Source organism: Octodon degus, unplaced genomic scaffold (genome assembly GCF_000260255.1).
Source record: "Octodon degus isolate 3935 unplaced genomic scaffold, OctDeg1.0 scaffold00020, whole genome shotgun sequence".
NCBI classification, from domain to species: Eukaryota; Metazoa; Chordata; class Mammalia; order Rodentia; family Octodontidae; genus Octodon; species Octodon degus.
Genome location: NW_004524596.1, coordinates 20,602,721 through 20,627,792, shown reverse-complemented (window position 1 = coordinate 20,627,792; position 25,072 = coordinate 20,602,721). Strand labels below are relative to the sequence as shown.

The window sequence follows — 25,072 nt, the reverse complement described above, 5'->3', positions numbered from 1 at the left end:
TTTTTTTTTTTTTGGCGGAACTGAGGACTGAACTCAGGCCCTTGCACTTGCCTGGGAAGTGCTTATTCCACTGAGCCATCTCCCCAGCCACTACATGCTTTCTAAATGGAATTTTGATTTCATTTTGATCAAGTACCTCAAATTACTGATCTCTTTTTTAAAATATGAGAAAAGTGGTTACAAAGTTAAACATTTAAGATCACTCTTCAAGAAAAGATTCCAAGTCCCTTCATTAATAGCATATGAATTCTCCTCCACTGTCTTCTCTATAATGAAATCTCCAGGTGTTTTTAATAATAGTAAAATTGCTCAATTAAAATAAGAATTATTAACATAGAAACTAATATTTTGTGGACTCCAGCCCAGCTGTAAACTCAAGCATTGTGGAAGAAACAAAGAAAAAAGGCATCAAGCTTACTATGAGTTCCATCTACTTTGTTTTTCTTGTCTCAACTATCTTCAGAATCAGGTAACAAGTGGGCACTTTCAGCCACAGCAGATACATTCATATCACATGGAGAAGGCAGGACATAGACAAATTAGGAAAATTAAGCTGGAATATGTGAATAAGGGGTAAAAGGAAAAAAATCATCTGGAAATACACACTTTTAGGACCACTACACAACCTGTTCACATTTGGTGTTAAATGTAAGAATGTTACGTAACTTAGTTCCTCATATATTACAATATAGAGACAAGCAATATGAAATATAAAATACATTTGCCATTAAGTACGGAGCTAGACATAGACACCTGTTTCACAAATTGTAGTTAGGCAAAGCAGGAGTAAAAACTGTCCTATTTTGCCCTTGTGTGTACAAAGACCAAAGAGAAAATATTAAGGGTAAAACAATTTATTCTGTACTTTTTAAAAAGCTTATAACCTGAAATAATTAGTGTATAGAAAGGACATAATGACATTAATTTTCTCTGGAATTGTTAAAATTCATAAATGTCTCACTATTCTCCTATAGCTTTACAAATGTAACTAACTAATCAAAGAGTAATTAGTAGTTACTTTTTCTGCCAAATTTGTTATGCATTTCACCCACTCCCTAGTATCCTCCTAAACAGATTTATATTCTCATCTTGTCGCCTTTTGCAAGGCCAAAAACAAAAACAACAAGAATTTAAAAAGCAATTATTAATTCATACATAACAAATGAATTCCATTCACGATACATTTTGAGTTGGGAACAGAGTATCCTTGAGTTGGGAACAGTAGTTCTCTTGACTCTAATTCTAAACACCTCTGTCTTCAGTCATTTGCCTTCCTATAGTAAGTTCTGAATTTTCAAGACATAACTGGTTGATTTTGTTAGTCTCTTTGTATAAATCTGTACTATATTTTAAAAATTTAATTTGAAACTTTTAGGATGCAAAGATTAACTCAGTATTCAGCATTGGCTTGTCAGGTGCTTTTACTGCCTTTATTTTTCTATTCAGATATCATATATACTTCTTTTTACCCAAGGCATTGGCACAGGAGGGCAAATGAACAAGAACTTTTGCTGTATATTATTCCCCCACATCTCCACATTCATTAAAATATACCTATCCTTAACACTTTTAATAATGTTCATTCTCATTAATGTTCATTCTCATTCTCTCTCTCTCTCTCTCTCTCTCTCTCTCTCTCTGCTCTTCATCTTTGGCATACTTTGTAAGCTCTCATTAATTCTTAACAACACTTCAGAGATGTGGATAAGTGGGCATTACTGGTCAGATTTTCACTCATTCTAACTGGGAATCTTTCCGCTGAGATAACATAAGATGAAATTGGGACCCATTATCTCCACTGTTCAGATGAAGAAAATGAGACCAAAAGATTAAGTGGTGAACCAAGGGGAAAGAAAGCCATGTGAGCAGATTGGAAAAGGCTTTTCAATTCCAGCTCTCAATCTGGGGTCCTTTGTATTCCCTTGCTATAGACCTCTCCCTTGGCTGAACTCTGTATGTTATGCTTTAGAAAGGGCTGCTCAAAGCTATCTCAAAAAATTAGGAGTGAAAAAACTAAGTCTCCTGCACACCACGCTCGGTGTGTTCTAATGATATCCACCAGGAAATTAGGAAAGTGCCCATTCCAGTTGGACCTTTGCCATCCCATTGATTTTGAAAAGACACCCCTCACTAGGATTTCATAGAGAAAACACTCGTCCTTTCTTTTCAATGTCTAGAAATAAGTACAGTGCTTGCTGGAGAAGCAAAATGCAACTCTACCTCACTGCCTGTTTGGAGGAAGCTGTCCTCATCTGACAGTTGAAAGTAAAAAATGAGGCAGATCTATGACTTTTTTCTCCATCTTAGTTGTTAGTCTTCCAAATCTCAAAACACTGTTGTTCTGAAGTGTTAAATTTAAGATGTTACCTAAGATGTTAGTAAATGGCTTAACTGTGGACAGCAGTCGCTGGGTCCCTTTCCTTTGGGAGAGAGCTTCAGATAGCTGCTCTGTTTTCCCAAGCTCCCCTCCCAGCACGTTCTGCCTCCCAGGGCTGATCTATCACTGTGAAAGCTACAGGAGGAAAAAGCGAAGAGGATGGCAGAGGAAAGTCCTTGCTCAGCTCCTTTCCTAAGCTGCTGGACTGCTCTGATAGCAGCTTCCAAAATGTTTGGTCTCTCTTCTGCTAACCAGATAGGCTTGCTGACACCTATGGCAAGTGCCCATTATTTCTTCCTGCCCCTACCACCTGCTGGCCTTCTGTCCTCCACGGCCCATGAGACACAGTGTCCTGATGCAGGCCCATTGTCCTTCTAAGTGGATCTCCCAGGACATAGAACAGCTCTGGGCTGACTCTATCCCATGTCACCCACACTACATGTACAGATAATCAAATGCCTTGCCTTATGGACTGAAAGTTTGTAGCCTAACAAGATATGTATTTGGAGTCTCTAAACCCTAAGGTAATGGTGTTAGGATGGTGGGGTCTTTCAGAGATACTTTGATTGATTGATTGATTGATTGATTGATTATGTATTTAGTACAGGCTCTATGGGGTCTCACTACACAGATTAGACTCATAGTGATCCTCCTGTTTTCAGTCTCCCAAGCACTGGGATTGCAGGTATGTGCCACCATGCCCAGTCTCAATCGTGATCGCTCAGCATGCCCCAAGTGGTAGGGCTGGCACAGCATGCCAGGGATTGAACCCTGGCCACTGTACTCTGCCTAAGCAGGCACTTTAGTCTGCTGAGCTAAGAGATAATTAGATTTAAATGAATCCAAAAAGTTAGATCTCATGATGGGATTAGCTGTTCCTTAGAGGAAGAGATGCCAAGAATTCTCTCTCTCTCTCTCTCTCTCTCTCTCTCTCTCTCTCTGTCTCTCTCTCTCTCTCTCTCTCTCTCTCTCTCTCTCTCTCTCTCTCTCTCTCTCGTGTGAGGGTACACATAAAAGCAGTCACATGCACACCAGAAAGCAGATCTTTACTGAGAAATCCATCTGTCTAACACCTCCATTTTGGACTTTCTACCCTCCAGAGCTGTAAGAAGTAACAGTATACCATTGAGGCCACAGGCCTGTGGTAGTTGTCACAGCATCCCAAGCTGAGTAAGGCATTGTTCTATTTGGGACACAATGTAGATTCTTTACTTACCCCAGTATGGTCACCACCTCTACAGTGATATAGACCCTTTTGCTGTCAAGAAAATACTGTGTTACGTTCACTTTCCTCTCTGATTTTCTTTCTTGCTGCTCAAAAATCATAATGCTCCTTCAGCTAAGCTGATCCAGCCCTGACCTTCTAGCACTCCTTGTGCTTTCAGACACCATAGTTTAGCACAAATGTAACCACCTTCCTGCTGACCAGCCTCACTTCCGGCTTCTCACTCATGTACACCATTAGATCCTGCTGTATGGGACCTGACACCCCATGCACTCCTCTTCTTCCTGGTGTTGCATTTCCTTGCTGTACTAGTTCCATATGGCTGCCATAGCAAAGACCCCAGTCATTTAGAGGAATCTAAATACATTCACTTGGAATTCTGGAACACAAAAATCAGAAAGCAAGGTAGGAGCACCATCCTTCTTGATATCCTAATAAAAAAAAGCATTTTTTTTATTTTTTAAAGAGAGTACAAATTAGAATTAAAACAGAACAAATTACAAGTGATACAGAATTTCACTTAACAGAGTAATATGAATTTCATAGTATTTGTTGTAATACATAGTGTTGTCTTCAAACCAGTTATTCGTATTACCAGATACATGCATGTAAAATGGGAGGAAGAAAGAAAAAAAAAAGAAATGTATAAGAAATTAAGAAGAGAAAAAGTACAAACAATTGAAAAAGGAGATGAAACAAATTAAGCATTAACTTCTCCTTTCCATAGACCAGCAGAAATACACAGTACAGTTGTCCACACCATCCTGTTTGTACACATAGATCAATTTCTTTCCCCCACTCCCTCTCCTGTCCTTCTCCTCAACTCAGTAACTCTCTCCTTTTGAATAAATTCATTCCCTTTTCCCAGGGTTCATTGTACCCTTCAGATTCCAATTTTCAAATGAAGCATTCTTGATCTCTCCCATTTCTTTGGCTCATACTGAGACCTCTGCTTCAGTGGTCAAATTCTTCTTTTTCGGTTGCCGCATCGCTCTGTGTGTCTCCTAAAAGGATACTTGTCATTGAATTTAGGACCTGCCCAGAGAGTCTGGAATGAACTGTTTACCTCAAAGCTTTTCATTTAGTTGCATGTGCAAAGACACTTCACAACATAGCAACGTTCTTAGCTTTGAGGAATCAGGACATGGATGTCTTTTGGAGGACAACTGTTCAACCACTACACTCACCTTGGCCTTCTTCTGCCTCATTTACAACTAGTCACAGGTTTCCAATTTGTATCCTTACCTCCTTTCTTTCTATAATCTGTCTTTTTCTTCTACTTTCACCTTCATTAAATTTAACACTAACCCTGCCCTCTAACCTCAAACATTACAGCCTCCACTTAGCTGTGGCTTGCAGGGCCCATCATGAGGCAGTTTCTATGTTTGCTTATCTACAGCCATTAGATAAATAATTTCCTATGCTCAAAACTGTGCATGATGTTTGCTGTGCTTTTAACATAAGCCTATGCTCTCTCACCTTCCCATGAGCATGGTGGTCAGGGTGGAATGTCAGCTTCTTAATTTGTGATCCACCTGGAGAACTGGTGAAGCACACCCCTAAATGTGTGCATGGGTCGTAGGGCATGGCCATGTGGTCTGCGTCTGGTCATTCTCCCCCTAGCTGTCTGACACTGTTACCTTGTTCTCCTTCCTCATAACCATGAGCTCAATAGACTTCCTAATCCAATGGAAATCATGAAATCAGTATTGACACATGGGTGTGCTGAAGGAAGATGTCTACTTATCTTTGAATATGGAAAGCCATGTGCATTCCTCAGGCATTTTACAGCATGACATGAGCCTTAATTCCAATTTTATTAGTCCCTCAAGGAGTAATTATCCATTTTACACTTTTTGGTATTAGAGTAGGAGGCAGTATATCTGAGTCTTTCTCAGCTTGATCAGATGAACATGAGCCACTGGAGTCCATAGAGTTTTAGTAACTTGATTTTAAAATGTTAAGAAGCCAAATTCTACTTTGCTAGCCCCATAGAGTACTAGAATCTGTCTTAAAGAATGCATAATAAGTGAATCTGTACTAGTAGCAGAAGGCAAGAAACAAAGGTTATGATTTATGGAGAACAGTTTGTATCTACTATGATCATTTTTCTTTGTAAAAATGGTTTTCCTAACAGTCTTGCGAGAATTTCTTCTGTTTGAAAAAAAGAGAATAAAAAATAGCAAAAACAAAAAATTTAGAAATGATACAGAATTTCATTAAACCAAATAATAGGAATTCAACAATGGTTGTTATATTACATATTGTTGTCTTCAAATTAGTTGATCAGATACAAGCATGAAAAATTTGTCAAAAAAATTAAGAAGAAAAAAGTTAAGCATTGACTGTTCCTTCCAGTAGATCAGTAGAAATCAGCAAATTTGCTTTTTAAAAAATGACCTTTTGTTTCTTACAGAATAGAATCCAAATTCTTGTTAAAGGATTTATTTTATGTTCTGTGACTTGAGTAATAGAAGATTAATGAAACAGTCTTTGAAATTATAAAGTGGTGAATTGATTGGCAAAATCCCAGCTGGCTCAATAAATAACTTACTGATGTTGTTCTGTGGAATCTTTATTATATGACTTTCCAGCTGAGAACAGAATGATGAGAAAGGGTTCCTTTGCAAGTTAAATCTATCAAAATGTGAGAATATTTTCAGGAATAGTCAAAATTATGAGGATTATTTACTTTAATTACTTTAATCATTTACTTTAATTTCAAGTAAATAAAAAATTTTGCCACCATTACAAATTAGTGTAATCGAATTATATGCTCCACGGTAACATTACTAAATCATTAAAATTAAATAATCAACACATTACTGCCCAACAACTATCTTTCATTATCAGAAAATATTTTCAAACTTCACATCACACTAGGCCTTAGTGGTTGAAAAATGGAGAAATTTGAGTAATACTTACAAATGACTAATGAAAATTATATACTTTCCATTAAGATTTATTCATGTCAAGTAAAAATTGATCTTTCTTGTTCAATGTGAGTTAGATCAGCAACATCATAAGAAATTGAGTAAATGGCAAGTCTGAATCAATCTGGAAATTTTTAGGACTAAATTTTCTCCACATTTGGGAAAAGCCAACCTGCCAGTGTTCATATAGGTAAATACCTTATAATGACTATGAACAGAAAAGATTACCATCAATTGTTTCATTGTGACTCTTTCCATCATGTTTTATTAATTGTTTATTAGTCTTGTTTATTTACTAATCATTAAAGTTTTATATATTGAGTGGGTTGAGGGTATATCTTAGTTATGAAATTTTTCCTAGCATGTGCGAGTTCATTTTCCAACAACTGAAAGAAAATTTGCTATGTTGAATATATCATTTTGTACATATGAAATTTATTCACATGTATGACATGCATCTAGTAGGCTGAAAATATAAAATAAAATGAGAATTGGTTAAAAAATAATATTATTTAATAATGATTTTTCTTCCATGAAATTCCTATCAGAAATGTTTGGTCTTGGGCCAACGAGATAGCTCAGCGGTCTAAAGCACCTGCTTAGGTAAGCTTGTGCGGGGACTGGGATTCAATCCCCAACACCACATACCATGCCAGCCCCACCCCCAGGCTGGATCAGCTGGCCACAAAAAAAAACTTGGTCTTCAATTATACTGTTGTTGTTTTTGTTTTTTTTGTCCTGTTTTGTTTTGTTTTAGAAATTACTACTGTAATCATCCCAGTTTCCCGTTCCACACATCTAAGTTTACCTGATGTCTCTTTTCTTCAGGCTCTGAAAGAAGAAAATACATAAACAGGCTTAGACATCTTTGTGGAAATCTCAGGCTCTGGCTACTCCAACTCAGCAACTCCCAGGGCTGACTGTATTAGCATTAGCAAGATAACTATAAAAATATCACACGGCCTGGATCTCTTTCTCAGAGACTTGGAGTTAATTGATTTACCTGGGAGGGCAGGCATCAACATGTTTTGTAGTTTAACTTAAATCTAATATGAAGTCAGGGTTGGAGATCACTACTTTTACTCTGAGATAAGATTGGCTTTTGTAGTTTTTACCACATTGGGGGCCCTGTGCAGGCCCACTCTGTTGTGCAAAAGAAGTAGCTGAAAGCCATACTCGAGACCTTGGATGCTTCCTCTGCCCTAGAAGGTAATTTCATCTCCAGACTTCACTACTGTGCTCTACTACGTTTATTTCTGTGTTTAAAAATCCTTTACAGTGCTTTCTCTTGATTAATGAGACTCTTACTCCTGAAACAGAAGTTGACAGTAGTTGCATCGCAGAGCTTATTGGTAGTATAAACTAGATTTAAACACTAGACGTGGTATGTCAAGTCTACTTCCTATTCTCTTAATCATGAAGCTGATGCCACAGAAATAAAACCTGAAATTTCAGTGGTTTAGCGTAACACAATTGCTTTTCTTTTTTTCAATTTTATTGTTTATTGGTATAATTCAGATATACATAGTTACTGCATTCGTCAAAGGGGATTCTTACGTGTTATTTCCGACACCTCTATTTTTCTTCTCAATCCCCTCCCCTCCTTTTAACCCCTGTTCCCCTCCTAAAATTCCATTTCCTGAGCCCACCACCAGTTCAGCTTTGTGGTTTTTCCCTGTGCTGTAGCTCAGGGATCCACCTTCCTTTCATACTGTGGGCCTGCTCTCTATCCCAAAATCGTTGGCTCCTAATCATGCAGACAAGCTAGGGAATACAAGAGTTGAAGAAGAAACACTGATTCTAACTGTTGTTCACAGAGAGTGATGCAATGCTTCCATTAATATTTAGGGGGAATAATTTTTATGTGGTCCTTCCAGGGGACATGAAAACTGGAAAAGTTTGAGTTCTAAAGATTATTGCCCCTTATTTATTGTTGCTGAGTTTCTCTTTATTGAATGCATTTCTTTAGCCTCGTATACATTAATTTAATCAGAAGAATCTTTAATCCACAAAGATAATTAGACTTAATGTTCCTTATTATTGTCTACATAGATAACATGAGTATGTTGAACAATTGTAGTTTACATTACTAGGCATTGATAGCCACTGGGTACAGCAGTTTTGTTTTTTGTTACTTTAATATATTTAGGACAAGGTCTACAGGATGAACAGGGTCTTGCTACATAGATCGGACTCGTAGTGATTCTCCTGTTTTCAGCATCCCAAGCACTGGGATTAGAGGCATGCACCACCAGGCCCAGTCTCAATTGCTGTCTCAGCGAGTCCCAGGGGCGGGGCTGGCATGGCATGCCAGGGATCGAACCCCTGCTGCTGCGCTCTGCCTACGCAGGCGCTTTAGTCCACTGAGGTATCACGTCAGCCATTACAGCTTTTATATTCTTCTCCCTGGTAGCAAAATGTCATTTCTCAGCCTCCTCTTGCTTTAGGTTACCCGTCCTAAAACATGGAGCAGTGTGTGAAATTTGCCTGATTTCTGAGGCAGCCAGAGAGACATGGCTGTGGTGGAAGAGCCGTGATTCTAATGGCTAAAGCCGGGACAACATCCCCTCCTGTAAGCCATATGGAGTTAAGAGTGAAAAATTCCCTGGCATGTAGGAATTTCAAATACAGTGAAGCATTCTGCTTCTAACATGGCATAGAATTCACCCAACTGTTTAATGTTTCATTCCTTTTTAAATTGACAAATAATAATAGCTGCACATATTTATGGAATACAACGTTTTGATATATATATGCATTGTGAAATAAGAAAATCTAATTAACATTTCTGATTCTTTTTTCTCTCAATGGAAAAGATCATATAAATATCTTTAGTATCAATGGATATGTCATGGTCTAGAGTCTTTTGCCAAGATCTTTAACTCAAAGCCATATGTTTCTAAATTTTAAAAAAATTAATTAATAGCTGAATAAATAAGATAAATGATTATATACAGTCTTAATAATTTACATAAAATAGCTCTTACTACTTTGGTGATTATATCTCCACAGATGAGATTGTTGTTTATACTGACAGTAAATGAGCTAACAGTATTCACTTCGGCAGCACATATACTAAAATAAATGAGCTAACGAATATAAAAAGAGATTCATTCTCTTTTCTCCAAGGATTGGAGATGATAAAGTTAAAGAGAATTCTGTTAGTAAATATATTTTAAATTATACCTACTCAATAGAATCTTATCCTTATAGGACTGTAATTAATTATCACACTGAAATTTACCCCACTTGTAATCATTTTTCCATGTTCATTAGGTGATTTTTACTTCTTCTTTGCTTTCCTTTGTTGAGCTGCAGCAACTGTATTATTGAAGTAGAATTTCTGCTAATTAGTTGTGGTTCTGGAGAGCTGGAGGGAACCTCAAGCAGCACATCATCTAATTATATTTTAACTGCACAAAAGCCTAAATGAGAAGATCAGATTTCATGGAGGAATCTAAGAATAACTCAAAGACTATTACTTTTAATTCATGTCTTACTGAGGTTTAAGGACATTGGCTTCTAAGGACAGTTCAGAGTTCATTGACTTTCACAAATAAAGCAAACTACTGTGAATGTTCATCATCCTAAAAGTTTATGGGATATAGCATTTTAAAACTATATGCTTTTTATTATGCTCACCTTTGGAAAATTCGCTTGATTAACGTCAGACAGTAGACAATAGGGTAGATACATTTTAGAGCCTGCCCACATTATGAAGTTTTTCTCAGTTTGACCTTTCCTTCCTATGCTGAATCAGATTGTTTCCCTTGTAGAGATTCCATTTTGGAGAGGTATAAGTGATTTTTTGGGGGGTTTGGTTTGGTTTGGGGTGTTTGTTTGTTTGCTTGGTTTTTTGGTACTTAGGATGCAATGGAGGTCCTTGCGCTTGCTAGGGAGGCACTTCATCTGCTGAGCTATCTCCCCAGCCCATAAAATATTTGACAGACAAAATTCACCATGAAGTTACACACACATATAGGAATAATCCATTGATCCACAATATATTAAGCTGCTTTCAGACCTAGGGACTTTTACATATGGAGATTGTGTAAAAACTGGTTGTAGAGGGCTGGGGAGTTAGCTCAGTAGAAAAAGCGCTTGGCTGGGAAGTGAAGGGTCCTGAGTTCAATCCCCAGAATCACAAAAAAAAAAAAAAATTGGTTGGGGAAAAGGTAACTGTGGGTAGCATACAGTTATGGTTGTCTTTTGGAAATCTGAACTACCTGACTTGCACCTATAAATGTATTCCTGTAGTGTTTTTGAATTCTCTTTCTCCACCTTTTCCCCTAGTCTATTGCCATCATCAAATTCTTTTTCTCATCTTTCACCTAGAGAATTACAAGGATCTTCTAATAAGACTTACTGGATACAGTCTGGCATCAATCAAATCCACTTTCCGTGCTACCTTTTGATTTATACCTAGAGCTTTTTTGGGTGTTTGATACAGTGAAAACGTTCTTTAGTTGTTTACAGACCTTCCTAATCTTCCCCTCAAGCCTTTGATTACTCTCTAGCCTTACCTAATTCTTTTCTACTCTAGCAACTCTTGACTTTTCCCAGTACCTTAGACATAATATGTTAACATTCCTATAACATTTACATATCATTCTTTTGATATGAAATATGCTGCAGCTGTAAACTCTTTAATTCTCTTTGATTAATTCTAATCATCCTTTAAGATTAAAAATAGGTTGCCTTCTTCAGGAAACCATCCTCAAGCATTATATATATATATATATATATATATATATAGAGAGAGAGAGAGAGAGAGAGAGAGAGAGAGAGAGAGAGCCCTTTTACTCCTATTCACCCAGTCTCTACTCACCCACAAAATGAAGCACACCTTCACGTACACTAGCAAATTTCCATTAGGTGCTATTTATTTGCTGTCAGGGAATCTTCCCCATTTGTCTCAATGCTTTACATTATCACTGTATGCATGTAAGTATGTCTTTCCCAATCTGTCTTCCTTGTATCTCCAACATCATGTGCAGGGCAGGGGAGATATAAAAAATGTTTGGCTTTGCATAATTTATGATTCTGTGCAACCTGAGATTGTATGTTCATTGTGTGATGGTCTTCCCAAACAGAAGATAATTCTCGGGGTAACACACCTGCAAACTTGTGTAAGTTTTCCTCTCCGAATGTTTGGTACCACTTGTATGGTTATTTAAAGTACAAATGGATCTGCAAGTTTAAGGCAATTATCTGTATTTTCCTTCAATTCTGTATAATACAATTATATTGTATTCTGTATAATATAATTCTGTAAACTTGAATGTGGCTCTGGAATTCTAACAATGCCAACCAAGAAAAGTACAATACGTGTGCACATCTGTGTCTGTGTGCCAGTCTCTCTACCTCATATCTTTACTTAATGGTTACAAACGGCAAATTTAAAGACAGATATCTAACCCAAAGTGGGCCACTCGTGTTATCTCTGGCCTTGGCCATGCGTGTTGACCTAGAAGCTGGTCGCCATCTTCAGCTGGCTAGTCACATTGCTTCTCTGGGACTGGATCTTTTGAAATAAGACAAAATTGAAATTAGTTTTTCTCCAGCAGATAATGGTAAGACACAAAACTTATGATTTATTTGGGACTCTGGTAGAGCAACCATCCACAGTGAGAGACAGAATGATATTGATACCATGTTAAGAACGAATCGCTTATGCATGACTTTAATGAGAATAAAGCCAGATCCTAAGAGGAAAGTAAAATGTGACACACCTCCAATCAATCTTATCCAGCTGACAGAGGTGAGACTGAGTGAGACCTGCAGAGAGGTGTGATCCAAAAGCAGCTGTCAGGGCTGAGCAGCCCCAGACTCGTGAGAGTTGTATATGGATAATAAATGTCAGAACCAGGAAAATCATTAGCAGGGCTAGAGCAGGAGATCTCAGCAGCCAGGGATCAATCATAGGCTTTTCTGGCAGAGAAAGAGGACTTACTGGGGTCTGGAAAGGGATTGCAATTATATGGAAGGGCAGGCCAGCTTTTAATGTTCAGGCAAGCAAGAGTCACATGAGAAAACATGGGTGTATGAACACATGGACTCCTTGCCAGGAGTCCTTAGTGTTGCAAAAGTTGGTACCTGCTTCAGCAATTAATTCAGAAAGGTTTACAATCTCCAACATCCACCCCGGTCTTATGGTAATCTTATTGGACTTTTAAATTCTAGGGCCAAAAGGAAGCTGCCATTCTGAAGGGTCAAAGTGTTCAAAGCTTTCTATCCGGAATTCAGCAGAAAGAAAGCATTAGGATGAGCTCTGGATTTTCATAGGGTTCAATCTCTTAAGACATTTATTCTTTCGGGGCCGAGCAGATGGCTCAGTACAATAAGCGCTTGTCTGGCACGCGCAAGGTCCTGAGTTCAACCCCCGGTTCCGCAAAAAAAAAAAAAAAAAAAAAAAGACATTTATTCTTTCACTATTAAGTCTCAAAAGCAGTGGAATTTCAGGAGAAATCTTTATGACATCTTTTAAAAATTATTTTATGATTTTTTTCCACTTAAAATATGGTACAAAGACACAGAAAGCAACAGGAGACAGTACTGTCTAAAGCAATTATCATAAGCAAGCTAAAGTGATTAGCACAGTGGGAGTTTCAGTAAAGGCTACTTCAAAAGAGTGCATGGTGCCAAAGCAATAAAAACAAACTTTTTGGGTTTAGAAAGTGCAAAACTCTGTGCAGTGTTTGCATCTATTTGAATCTAGGTGATAGCCTGATGATTGTTTTCATCTCAGCAGAGATTTGTGGACCACAAAAGGTATGATTGGAATATATTATAAATATTTAAACTTAAAAATTTCTTGCAGTAAAAGACATATTGCTATAAATCCTCCTCAAAGTGTGCTCCTGGGCTTCCAATGCACTCATCCCATTGTTCTCCCTACTCCCTGAAGCAGACCTGGAAGCCTTCTTCATGAGGGCTTTAGTTGTTCTGTCAAGGCTACTTCAACTGATCAAATCCTTCACCTTTCATGATCATTTTGCCTTCAGAGAAGAGCTGGATGTCTCATGGTGCTGATGCCCTGTCTCTAGGGTAGGTGAGGGCGTACTGACATGTATGAGCCTGCCTTTGCGTTGGATGTCTCCTGGCAGCAGCATCCACCATATTTTTGATCACACCTTATAAAGACACTCATGAAAGAGGAATTTACCAAATGCTTTAGAAATTGACAAAAGCAGAAATGATACAATGAGTATTTTCAAAGGTAGGGGAAGTATTTTGAGGGAGATTAATGTCAATGTGTATTTTATCATGCTAAATTATTTTTATTTAAACATTTGCCATGTGACAACCACACCTTATGTGCATGTTATGGCGGAAGAGAGGAAACACTCAGGAGAGGCCAAAAAAATCTGAACAAATGAGATTTATCTCCAGCTGGAGGGCAACAATCCGATGTGAAATCAGATAAGGTCAACCCCAAGAGAACTTTGGACTGGGTTTCCTGTACATTACAAAGAAACCATGGTAACCACATTTTGGACTTTTACAAAAACATCACAAGGTTTATATTTCCCAAAGTTTTGTTTAGGCAGGATAAGGTTAAACTTTGGCTTACCTACAGTTTGTTCTAATGTTTTGTTTCTTAGCTTAATGATTTGCTCTCCTTTAGTGGGTTTGGTGGATAACTAAGAAGGGGATGAGAGGAGTGAATCCATCTAAAGTTTAAGTAGCTTCTAAAATGGAGTTTTAAAAATCTAAATGGAATATCTTTGCCATGTACAGGGCAGGAAAGTCACGCCCACAGAAGGCACTCTGAATGGTCGCTTTTCACTAGCTCTGCCTGTCAGCCACCACCTCTCACAGCTCAATTTTCCAGCCATTGCAAGGACCCTCCCTCCCCTCTCCTTCCCAGCTGGGCTTTCTTTCACCTCCACATGCCAAGGCTTAGCAAAATCCCTGGTCCAAGGAAGAGATGGCATGAAAATTTGTTGAATGGAAGAAAGAAAAAGAGCAAGGAAGTCCATTCTGCCCCAGCAGTGGGGGGTGGGGGGGAATTGGGACTGCTAAGCCCTCCTCTTAGCCCTCCCATAGAGCCAAGAAGAAGATCTTTGGCACATGTCTTATTTTAGCCCCATATTTGGTTTTCTCACTGCCAAATCACATGGGCTGGATTCAGTTTTGCAAAGATGCTCTCTTTGCATCTTTGGGTCAAAAAATATTCTTTAGGACTAAGAAGTAGTATTTAAAAACCATCATGAACTCTCCTTAGTTTATTATCTTCACAGTTACATTTTTTACAGTTACATTTTTTAAAAAATTCTTTTTTAAATAATATCAAATTCATTATTTTATGCTGTTGATCTTCTGTGACTAGGGATGGATGACCCTTAAAATCTTTGTTTACTGTCTGGCAATGTTCTAAATGCATGCAGGCAAATGGCATGTGTTATTCATATTTGTATCCCACTACCCAGAAAACACCTGGTGTATTGTAAATTCACAGTACAGAATTGATGGAATCAAGTAGTATATGTTGATAGGTGGCAGCCATTCAAATTATCAGCAAAATGACTGGGAATAAATCAAAGCTTCAGAGGGCATACCTGACAAACCAAACCTACTTAAGTGTGAGTCAATACAGTTTTCCCAAATACTGTTCAATGAACAAATGAATCATTTGCATGTAGAAAATGAAAAGGACTATGAAAAGATTCTAGAAACTTGTGAAACTGTGAAGAATTGCACTTAGATTTTGATGTCCTGTATGCTTACTGTACTGTCTCAGAGCTATATTAATACATTATCAAATAATGACTTTTTGTCTTCACACAAATAAATATCATAGAGCATATTTCCATATCTGAGGATAGTAAAATATATACATATGATGAATACTTTTACTATTTGACTTTTGTTTAAGTAAATGGGAATCTGAGTGAAAATGTTTAGCTCCTTCTCTGTCATTAGTTTATATTTGTAGTACATGAGTATACTCGTCCTGCGGAGTTGGTACATGCACATAGCATATAATTATTTTTAATCCCCATTTTCCCTCCTTTTCTTCTCCCTAATTGGAAAACAATGTTTAATTAGTATTTTACTATTATTCTTGTTTAATCAGAGGCACTTAATCATCACTTCATCTGTATTGACACAAAATCAGGTAGGAGTTGGGCCCTAGTTCAGAACACTTAATCAGTGGAGCTAAGTGCAAGCCAACCAGTTCTTACAAGGGCACTTTTTGGTTGAAATCATTCTTGCTTTCCTCATTGATCAAGACATTTACTATCAAGCTCTAATGATAAAGGATTATTGTATAGGTTACCCTCCAATTCACAACACCTTCAATCCCAGTTCTGGGCTCATTTTGTGTACTTCCTTGACATCTAAGCAATATAGAGATTTCTTTAAGGTCATCACCGAGTCATAAAAGTTAACTCTAAGTAAGATATAAAATCAGTGATCTCAGTAGAATTTGAATAGAGCTGCTTGCTTGCTTCCTACTGGAGTGCTTTCCTGAAAACTTTGTGCAGGGCTTCACGGTGCCCATGTGCTCCATGCAACTGCTGTTTCCATATTTTACTTTGTTTGCAATAGTGGAGAATGTGGAATGATGCTCTTTACAAGGTAGTTGCACTCAGTCTATTAAGTCAAGGAGTGTCTCTCTCTCACATGCCTGCAGACATACACTCCAGCTAAGACAGCAGATTTTAGTTTTGAAAAACTAGCTGTTTTATCTGTCACGTGAAGGAAACCCAGAGATGAGCAACTGGAGGCTGCTGCTGGGACTGCACGTAATTAGGAGGGATTCAGAATCCTTCACCTTGAAGCTCCTCCATTCCTAAGACGTAGCCTTAGTCCTCATTGTCCAGCAGGGAGACGAGAGCTCAGGATTTCAGAAAACCAGGTGGAGGGTGAAATGAAGAAAAGGAGATGTAAAATCAGAGGTGTCTCCTATTCCACCACAAAATATTTTACCTACAACTTGTTTTCCAGAATTTTATCAGATGAAAACAAAACTACCTTTAAGAATTCCAGAAGATCTAATATTAGGGCCAAGGAGATAGCTCAGCAGTATAAGCACTTGCCCAGCAAGCACAAGGTCCTAAGTTTGATCCCTGGTACCAAAAAGAAAATCTAATATTTATTTCAGGTAGCCATGTGCTTAGTTAACAATTAAGTGTGTGTGTGTGTGTGTGTGTGTGTGTGTGTGCATTTTTGTTTGTTTGCCTGATTGATTTTACAAATGAAAATGTAGAGGACAAACATTCTTGTACAGAACTTTTTCTATCCACAGAGCCTTAAAATCAGGTAAATCAGGTAATTCGGTATAAATCAACAAGTCCAGTAAATTTGCCCATTCTGATAAACATTACATTTGAATTTTACCATTCTAGAGATAGCAGAATAAAGTTAATTAAAAATGCCCAAGAGTTAAGTGAAATCCTTAAATGGAGACACTAGAATGAAAAGAAGACAAAACATCTTTGGCATACTTGGCTTTCACAATAATTTTTTACAACTATTATAAATTTACTGGGCAAAGTCCTAAGACATTGGTGTTCCTGTCCCTATAAACATTTTACATGTAAAATAATAATGATGTTTACAAATAATTTCTCCATCTGCAATTATGTTGTTCCTGTTTGATATATAGAAGTGTATATAATGCAAAATATAGAGGTAAAGGTAGAAACAGAGTTCTGAGGACCTACAATCATTAGTGGAAGCTGGAGAACTAAATACATCTGATATTGCAAATTAGATGCCACTGCGTTGGTTTTTGTGCCTTAGCACTCTCTAATGCTTTACCAAAGCCCCAGAGGGGGAAAAATGCATTAATTTTAAGTTAAGCAAGTCAGTTTTATTAAACTTTATATTTTATAAATTGCCAAAAACTTACAATAAATATTGGTTTTGAAGAGTATTGTAATATTGTATTACCCCACCAATAAATAAACCTGGTTATTGGTAAATTGAACAGTCTGGTAGGAAATTTAGCCAAGTTTTATTCTTCTCATGTGTGCATTCTGCTTTTAGCTCTATTGTTGCAATGGTATTTTTCATTGCTTTGATTCAGTACATATAGGCTATCTTAAATTAATAGGACTACTTAATATTTCTTTCTTTAATAAAAAGATGAAAATACTTTGACTTTATAATTTATTTTTACATTGTAGGGGGAAATGAGTTCATTTAAAATTTATCTATTTGAAATTTTGTTAATGTTTTACAAAAACATTAACACTTTTTGTTTACTTTTCTAAAACGTCTCTCTTGTTATGCATGTCTTCAAAACCCTTACATCCATATGAAAAGTTTCACCTAACAAGAGCACTCTATAATTCTGCCCACTTCTTGGGCATCGCTACTTCTATGCCTTTCCTTTTAGATTTTCCTCTTTCAGTGCAACTGATACTCTTAAATTATTAGATAGAATGTTCATAAGCTCTTTATTATGGTATTTTTACAAAACACATTTTTAAATTGACTCGTCAGATAACAAAAGAACATCATGTTGGGTTTTTCATCTTAAACATTATTTAACTAAAATTATGTCAAGGAATCTATATGAAGTTACAGAATAGCATTGCTGAGCTTACAAATATAATATAAATATTACTGTAATAAAACATTAATAGAACATTTTTTATAAATTAAAAGCCACTTATTAAATGAAATATATTATTCACATATTTTTACATATGGGAAACCATTTATGGAATGAAATAACTTCATATTTTCTTTCCATCTTTCAAAATAACTTCATATTTTCTTTCCATTCATTACAAATACAATTAATGTCATAAGTATAAACTCTTATTCTGTTCCCAAGTTTCAATCCATAACTGTGTTCCAGTTTTTTTTCATTATCAACAACTGATAAAATCCACTCAGCATCTAGGATGACTTTTGTAAAAAGAAGATGGAAGGATTCCTTCCTGTAAACAGCAACCAACTCTGATCCCACATATGTTTGCCCAAGTTATGCTTAGTAATCCATAAAGTCAGTGACTAAAATAAAAATAATTAACATAAAAGAGAAGTTTTTTTTCTACCAAGAAAATGGTTGTATAAAGGTTTATATTTAAAATTAATAGTAATTTAGAGAAAACATATCACTTCTACTACAAACATTTTTGTAGGTGACAGTTACATAATAAATAGTTACATAATATGGTTGAAGTACCTTATTAGTTAATTTTTTTTTAAATGATAGAGTGCTTGCCTAGCATGCAAAAGGTCCTAGGTTCAATCCCTAGCACTAGAAGAAGGGATAGAAAGGGAGAAAGGAAGAGACAGACACAGAGACAAAGACAAAAAGAGACACATAGGAAAATGTCTGACATCGTTAGATGTATGTAACTGATTAGTGAGTGGAATATTATTTTTGCCCTAGAAATTCAAGCAGTACTAAAACCTGATACCTTTTCGAATCTTATCTCTTAAGGTATTTACAGTTTACTTGTGCTTTAAAAATAACTCATTTTAAATAATACCTCATTATAGTATTTGATTTTTCTTTTCTTTTTCTTTTTTTGGCAGAACTGGGGCTTGAACTCAGGCCCTTGCGCTTGCCAGGCAAGTGCTTATTCCATTGAGCCATCTCCCCAGCCCCTTAGTATTTGATTTTTTAATAATCTCTTAAGCAAGCATACAAGAAGATTCTGAAAGAAAAGAAGACAGAACAGCTAAGACTCTCTCGGCCTGAAGAATAACAAACCATAAATTCTCTGAGCTTACTCAGTTACCCAGGGCTCTGAGGGAAGAGGCTGCTAATCTGCAGACCCCCATGGGCTTAGAACACAGAAAGCCTCAATAAAACCCTTTTCTCTCCAACCAGCAGGACCAGCAAGGGTCAGCATAACAAGACAAAATGGACAGGCAACAACTAACTGACAGTAGTCAAACACCAAAGGAGAAAAATAGTACAGCCTCCATCCAAAATCCACCAATTGATTTGCATGTTCTTCAAATCAGTCATAGATTTGCAGAACATACCAAACATGTTTTGGACTAAAATGAAATGCAAACAATATAACTGAGATTTCAACACTTAACTCTCAGTAATTGAGAGGACAACTTGGAAGAGAATCAGCAAGGACATGGTACTGCACAACTTCATCAATCAACAGATTCTAATCAATATCTATGAAATATTATGCAGCAACAACAAAACACAATCTAGAAATAGTTCCACCATAGCAGAGCAAATAGGTTTTGGATACATGCACAAAAGCACAATGGAGAAAGGACAGAGTTTGCAACAATTGATACTGGGATAAATGGCAATGTATGAGTTAAAGAAAATAAAACTAACAACCTAGACATCTCATAGGAAAATTAAATCAAAGGGGGTCATTTTTTTTGTATTTTAAGGAAGGGTCTAAAGGTGCTCAGAGTCTCACTACTAGAACAGACTCATAGTTATCTGCATGTTTACAGCCTCCCAAGAGCTGGGATTACTGGCACACACCACAACGCCCTGTGTCAATTGCTGTCTCAGTGCACCCCAGGGGTGGAGCCAGCAGAGCAGGCCAGGGGATTGAACCCCTGGCCCCTGCACCTGCTTGCAAGCACTTTAATCTTCTGAGCTATTTGGCCAGCCCTAGGGGTCATATTTTAAAATACCAAATGTAAAACTGAATCTTCTAGAAAGAAATAAAAGAAAATCTTCAAGACCTAGAGTTTGGTGAAGAGTTCATAGTATCACAACAAAAGGCCAATATGTAGAGGAAAATAAGGTTAACTAGAATTCTAAAATTTTTCAAGGTTTTGATGATGTTTGATATAAAAAATTAATAGCTTTATTTCTTTTCTTTTTTTTTTTCTTTTTGAGAAAGGATTTTGCTATGCTGTTCAGGTTGATCTTGAGCGTACTTCAACAGTTGCCTAAAATAAATTATCTATATGCAGGGAGATTATTATTATTTTGTTATTATTAGTAGTAACAGTAAACAGTAATAAGTTTTGTGCTTGCTGTCTAAAACTGTTAATAGAAGTCAAAGGCTCAATAACACCAAAATCATGATTCACTTATAAAACCTGATTTAACACAGTAATTGCAACTTCACTATTAGCCTGAAGGGCAAGAACTTATGCAGGAGCTGCCAACAGGCAAACAAAATGTGACTAGTTTTCTACCTCCTCCATTTAAAATAAGGAATTAGGGGCTGGTCAGATGGTTCAGTGGTCTAAAGCACCTACTTAGAACAAGCTTAGCAAAGCACAGGGACAACGGTTCAGTCCCTCAGCACTACATGCCAGCCAGCCCCGCCCCTGGTGGGCTGAGCTGGCCACACACACACACACACACACACATATAAATAAATAAAATTTAAATAAATAAAATAAGGAATTAATGAGTATGAATATGCCCAATTTGATATCTTGACAGCTTCCAGGACACATACTTTGGAAACTCTGTGTCTAAATAATTGGGCCAGGGGCCGGGGATATGGCTCAGTAGAATATGCACTTCTCTGGCAAGCGCAAGGGCCTGAGTTCAATCCCTGGTTCTGAAAAAAAAAAAAAAAAAGCAAATAAATAAATAAATAATTGGGCCATTGATTATTTCTGGAACATAAATTAGATCCTCTAATTTAATCTTATTTAGACCTCAAAATTATAATACAAACATTTTCAGATAACTTTCCATTTTTTCTTCATGATTATTTCTTTTGATAAATCTTTCCTGAAAAGACATATCTATTAAGTGACTAGACACTTGCTATTCTTTAATTACTAATAGCAGCATATGTAAACATCCTTACATTCTATGCTCATAATTTAATAAGAAAGTTAATGTGTCTGCAGAAATGCCTTAAAGTTTATTGGAATTCTCCATGTTACTTTTTTTGGGCTATTTTTTTAAGTGAGTTAAAAAAAGTCCTCAAGAGAAATGTCTTCTAGGAAGCACAATCTCATAATCCCTTCTCTGTGTGGGTGTTTTTTGTTTGTTTGTTTGTTTGTTTAACTTTTCAGACTTCTTCAAGGAGTTTAGAATTGCAGATAAGGGTCAATTAGTGGCAAGAATAGACTTAACTGTAACTGGGACTTCTTACTATTCTCTGTGTAACCCAGAAGTGTTAATATTTTCCTGTGGAAATGTGAAGTGCCCAGGATGTGGCCCTGTACTCTCTGGGGCCGCCACACAATCTGTTGCGGCTGTCTGGTATTTTCTTTCCAAATATGAGAATCTCTGATATGTGAGACCCATCTGACCCCAGCAGTTTGGGACGTCCACAGAGCACTGAGATACAATGGGCTTATCTGGCAGCAAAAGCCTGTGAGCACAGGACTCCTCACCACAGGCTGGCAGGCCAGTCAGGTGAGCTCCAGGCCCACTGTCCCCGTATAAATGAGGAAAGTAGAGCAGAGAGGCTGAGCAGCTTGCTGCAGGTTCTCCAGCTTCAACTGAAATGTAGATGAGCCTTCCAAGGTCATGCTTGGAAACCTAAAATACAGGAATCAGTATAGCCAAAGACCGGGTCTCTGAAATAAAAGCACAAGGATTCTGTAAAAAATCATGTCCTTTCCAGCAAAAGGCAGAGCTTTAAGATGATGGCAGTCAGGTTCATGTGACATGAATATGAAACTGGAGAATCTTTCTGTTAGAAAAATGAACAGCCTCAAGGAAATGACACAGCAACCCTGACCTCGGGTGATGTCCTCCTGCAGAGATCACCTGCCAAGTCCTGACCTTGCCCAGTGAACATTCAAACAGCTCCTTAGAGCCTCTCTTATAAATAGAAGGATGTATTCAGCCATTTCTGTTCCTGTAATGAAATACTTGTAGCTGCCTAACTTACAAAGTGAAAAGGTTTGTGCAGTTCACAATTTTAAATCCAAGCAGCACAGCATCACTTGGTCAAGGGGTCCTATGACTGTGTGACATCAGGGCACAAGGCATCATTCAAAGGAGTGCAGGTGAAAGAGAGCAATCACGTGAGGAACCAGGAAACCAGAAGGAATTAGGTCCCATGAGGACTATGTTAGTCCTTCCAAGAGCACACGCACAGTGACCTCTAACCTCCCACTAGGATCTACCTCCTTAGATCCCACACCTCCTCTCAACATCTTCACCTAGCCAGTCTTTATAAGACACACTTAAATCACATCCAAACCATAGCAATGGAGCCTCAAGGATCACCAGACATTTGAGGAAAACCAAATATGGAAGAGATCAAAATAAACACTCAATAATAGGGTACTTAGAGCAGAGGAAACACAGAATGTTAAGAGTTTCAGAGAATATATCATTAATACCTCAGATTAAAAAAGACTCCAACCATAAAAAAATGAAGACACTATTTTAAAAATGAGGGGAGTACAGTAGAGGAGAAAATAGGGTATGTGAAATTTTAAAATAGATTGGCTGACCTGTACAAGCTCAATAAAAGGTCCAGGCAGTGGAATTTTTCAGAAATTAGTGCATAGAACAAAGGTAAAAATTGAGGAAGTAATTAAGGAACTTACAAATTTATTTCTGATTTCTAGGGAGAGAAACATGAAAAATGGTGAAGAAATTACCAACTTAAGGATGAATTTCAAAAACTGCAGATTATAACTTTTTATGAAATAATAAGGAATCCTAATTTGATTATATATATATAATGAAGTTGCAGAATACCAGGAATAAAAAGAAAATAGTAAGAATGAAACCTTCTAAAAAATTAAAAGAAAAAAATTGTTATCCCACAGAGTAAAGTAATTATAATACTCTGAGATTTCTCAGTAGCAGTTCTGTATTTGGTATGACAAATCACGCCTTCCATCTTAGAACTCCATATATAGATATTGTATGGCTAAGTGTACCCAAAGGCCTATATGCTAAAGGCATGATAACTAGGGTAGTATCTTTTGAAAACAGTAGAACGTTTAAGGGTTAGGGTTTAGTGAAGCAAGTTAGGTCACTGAGGTCATGCCCTAGCAGGGGACACTGCAATCCCACCCCTTGCTCCTCTCTAACTTTGCTTTGGGAGCATGGCACTATGATATTCTGCTGTGTCATAGCCCCAATGCCAACAAAGCTAAATCCTCATGGACTGACACCTCTGAAACCATGAACCAAAATAACCTTTCCTCCTTAGAAGCTGAATCTCAGGTATTTATTATGGTAACAAAAACCTGATTAGCACAATAGCCAAATAAGGAATCAAGTGATGAAGTTATTTATAAGCATTTAAAGACCAAAAATGTTACTTGTCCTTGAAGCCAACTGTAATAAGCCATGCAGGACTTTGCTTCCATGAACAGGGATTTCACCAAGAAATAGCAAAATTGGGTTCAGAAATCTGAGGACATTAATCCAGGCCTAGAGGAAAACAGTTTTAGACTCAAAGGAATGGATAGACTTAGTAGGCACTCTCTGTAAGGGAACAGAATAGAGACAATGACAATCTTTTTTTTTTTTTTTTTTTTTTTTTTTTTTTTACTCTGCTTTAGTATGAAAAAATTGCTAGTAATTGTGTAAAAGATTTCCAGGACTTTATGGAGAAAGGAAATTGCAAAACATATGGAAAAATGGAAATTTCTTTAAAATAATAAGTTGAGGATAAATGAGAGGTAACTAAAACTTATCTGAGAGTCTTACATTTCCAAATGCTACATAAGGAGCCAGTGTGAAAGAATTAAAACATTCAAAATAAAAGAATTAATGAAACTATTGAAAAATAAATTTAAAAGCATGAGAAATACCTGAAAGAGTTGAAAATGGTTGTAAATACATTTTGGGGATACACAAATTAGAAAGCAAAACATTTCCTTATTTTTCCACAAAAAAAAATCTTTTTACAAGATAGCCACTAAATATCCCTTCCAAAATTATCCTATTGCTATTCTTCTGTAAATACTTCTACTATCCTCACAATATCTACTTTTCATTTATAATATTCTTATTAAGCTGGCATTGTATCATGAACCTTTCACCTCAATTACTTTGATGAACATCCTCATTATATTATTTCTGTACACATTTGCTCTGTATTCTTAGGACTCATGGCTAGAAGTGATAATCCCTGGTGAAGATTTTCATTTTGATAAAGATTTCCTCATTACTTTTCAAAATAGTGAAAAATATAGATGTCTACAAATCACATTATCCACAAATAGTGATGATGTTAAATATTGCATGCCATTTTTTTCTACTTATGGTTTTGTGTTAACATGGGTAAGAGTTTGGCTTCTGTTGTTTCTGAATTTAATAGGGATGCTTATTATAACTGTCTTCTGGATAACAAGAAAATATACATGATACTTGTTGTGGTGTATTATTTGGTTAAGAATATCCTATGAAGAACTTTAACAAAAAAAAATTATAGTATTACATTGCATGTCATATTTATAAAGTTGACTTTTCTTAAATATATATGCGCCATACTCAATAAATTCTTCACTATTTAGGTACACAGCCGAGTGATCATTTAATTATCATTTTAGATGGCATATATAGAAATTTTTACTCTGTACAAAAGAATTCTAAAAACTAAACTCTATTAGTCAATGGTGCTGGAAGCAAACACCCTAAAGGTGTATAACATTTTCCTCCCTGCTAAAATACTGACCATTTACTTGCCT

The 25,072-nt window shown here is 36.7% G+C and overlaps 1 protein-coding gene across 1 annotated transcript in view; it reads left to right on the top strand.

Annotated features, from left to right (window-relative positions):
• Cyyr1 (cysteine and tyrosine rich 1) overlaps positions 1-25,072 on the top strand; it is a gene marked incomplete at its 5' end in the record, with an annotated part of 107,453 nt that overhangs the window by 68,544 nt on the left and 13,837 nt on the right. The gene's annotated exons all lie outside the window — the stretch shown is intronic.